The sequence below is a fragment of the Protopterus annectens genome, chromosome 7.part0 (genome assembly GCF_019279795.1).
Source record: "Protopterus annectens isolate FY-2018-M chromosome 7.part0, PAN1.0, whole genome shotgun sequence".
Classification (NCBI taxonomy): Eukaryota; Metazoa; Chordata; order Ceratodontiformes; family Protopteridae; genus Protopterus; species Protopterus annectens.
This window is the reverse complement of record NC_056739.1, coordinates 307,965,633-307,968,810: the sequence shown is the minus strand read 5'-3', so window position 1 is coordinate 307,968,810 and position 3,178 is coordinate 307,965,633.

Below are 3,178 nucleotides of genomic sequence, written 5' to 3'. Positions count from 1 at the left end.
TTGAATTATCTCCTTTCTCCCTTTCCACATTACTAAAAAAAAAAAAAAAAAAAAAAAAAAAACTTTATTCATCTGCTTTTACACTATTTGTATTTCCTCCTCCTACTCTGTCACTTCATCTTGTTTTTTCTGGTACTTGTTCTCTAAAGTGCTCAATTGCAACTTCTCTGCTGCATTTATTACTGCATGTTTTTATCCTGTTTAAATTTTAAGTGTTGTTCTATCTAAGCCTCTTAGTTTTGGTTTAAGCAATTGGGCTTTAGGCCTACCCCTTGGCTTCTCTCCCTCAGATTCTGACAAATATGTACGGACAATTTCCTATGGTTTCTCCTGCCAGCCTGGTTGATATGGGCATCCTGAGACAGTGTAGCAACTGCCTCGTGTACATGGACAACCATCTACTACTACCACCTATAAACACAGTTTGTGAGAGATGCAATTATATAAAGAAGCTAGAGTCTATGCTCTCTCCCTCATAAGCCAGTATATCTGGCACTGAGAAGGTTGTCAACACAATCACTACACCTCAGACACCACCCACCCCCATATATGCGGAGGTTCTCAACAAAAACAAACCCAAAGTAGACCTCAGAGGCAAAAACACATGAGAACTCCACAACCCTCCACACCACATACCATGCATAGTCCGCACACCAGTGTTTTGCAACCACTAAGGCCTAACCATAAACCCAACATATTAGTCATAGGAAACTCCATTGTGAGACACACAGATGTGCCTCTTACCAGGCTGGATAAGAAGAAAGTTACGGCTAGTTGTTTATCAGGTGCCAGAATCCGCCATATCACACACACACACTCAAGGCTCTCAACAACAGGTATTGTTATGACTCTGTCATAGTCCATGTTGGTGTGAATGACTTGAAACATACCTCCTTGGACTATATGAAGAGAGACATGATTGAGCTTGCTGAATATGTGTCCCAGGCAGGTATGTCCCTAGCTTTAAGCAGCATTCTACCATCACCCAAAATGATGCCTCAGTACAAACAGAAAATGGTTGACTTTAACAATTGGCTTAGTTTCGGGGATCCAGTGCCTGTCAATCTGGGAAGATATGATCGACAGACCCTGATGCTTTGCTAGAGATGGTCTGTATCTGTCTCACTTGGGTTTCAGGCTTCTGGCAAAGGCCCTTGCCTCCCCCATAGTGCCTTTTTTAGGAAAAGTCATGAGGTCGATATTACCAACATAAAATTTTCAACAAAATGCAAATTAAAGGTCATGCTAAACACTAGGAGTCTAAACATGAAACTGCATTCATTGCAACCATTCTTAACCCTGGAAGATGCTGACATTTGTGCAGTCACAGAAACCTGGTTCAAAAATGCGGAGAGCACCCTAGCCTTACCTGATTACTCATCCTATCATACATTCAGACCACAAAATGTGGGCAGCAAAGCTAAAGGAGGTAGAGTTTCAATATATATTAAAGACACACACACACACACACACACACACACACACACACACACACACACACACACACACACACACACACACACACACACACACACACACACACCTCCAGGCTAGTCAAACAGCATGACACACAGGAGACACTCCAGATGCAGTTAACCATTGAGAAGACCCCTATTCAAATTATAGCTAGCTACAGGCCCCCCAAATTTAACTCAAGATGCCCACTCCACCTATCTGGACCTCTTCAAATCTATCAAGATTCAACCATTTACCCTGATCCTAGGTAATTTTAATTACCCAACCATAGATTGGAAAAACTACTCATCCCAGAACACAAATGCCCAGAGAGTCCTCAATTTTATCAGTGCAAATGCCTTGGAACAGCTAATTGATTCCCCCACAAGAGGTGATAATATCTTGGACTTGGTATTAATCAACATGAGTAACTACTGCAGCATCCCTGCGGTATCATCCTCCCTGGTAAGATCCGAGCATAAAGTGGTCACTTTCAAAGTCACCATCTCCCTTGACCCCCCCCCCCCAGCTAGGGTCAAACAAAAAAACTAATTACAGCCTTCTACGGATGGTATAAACAGCTTCACATCCCCTCCCCCACTGTAAGTACTGGCACCAATGTCCAAAAATCTACATCAAAGTACTATACGAACATTTATATAAATGCAATGACTCAGGAATACCTCACAGGACAAAATCATCCTCCGCAAGGAAGAGTAAACCTATCTGGTGGACATCTGCAATAAATAAACTATATAGAAAAAAGAAAAAATTGCTGTCCAGGACCAAGAAGGAGCAGGTGCCCAATTGGAAGCAATCTCTCCTTAGCCTGAACAAGCAAATAAAAGCACTAGTGAAATCCTCTAAAGCCAACTTTGAGTTCAAATTCACCACATCTACTAGAAACAATCATAAGGCCTTCTTCACATATGTCTGCAGTCCCAAAGGAAGCAGCTGGATCTGTTCAGAACTGGTGGTCATGGACACCACATACACAAATGCTATAGATATAGCCAATCTACTGGCTGACAGATTCAGTGAAAACCTCTCCCTCTGTCCCCCCATCAGTAAATCAGGACATCCCTAGTACCTGCCCCCACCCCTTATCTCTAGGGAACAGGTCATCACTGCCCTCTCAAAGGCAAAATATACAGCCTCCAAGGGACACAATAACATCCCAGGCTGCATCTTATATTCAATCAGGCATGAACTTGCAGCACCATTAAACACCCTATTCAGCCAAAGCCTGAGTACTAGCTTTGTCCCAGCCGAGTGGAAAACAGCCACTGTCATCCCTTTACACAAAGGTGGAGCATCCGCCGATCCAGGAAATTAGACTCATCAGCCTAACTAGCCTGATCTGCAAGGCCATGGAATGGATTATCATGGACCTCATTAACAGGAACATTGACAACAACATCAAAACACTTGACCCCACACAGTTTGGCTTTGTCAAGGGGAGGTCATGTCTGTTAAATCTGGTCAACTTCATTGAGACAATCACAAAAGCCATGGATGAGGGGAAGACTGTGCACACCATTTACCTTGACCTGGCCAAAGTCTTTGACACTATTCCCCCACTAGGGCATAGTAGATAAACTCTCTAAACTGGGCATCAATCCATATGTTACCAGATGGGTAGCAAACTGGCTCACTGATAGAACCCACCTAATCAGAATAGGGGAAGCCACCTCAAGCAGTAGACCCGTAACAAGCAGTATAC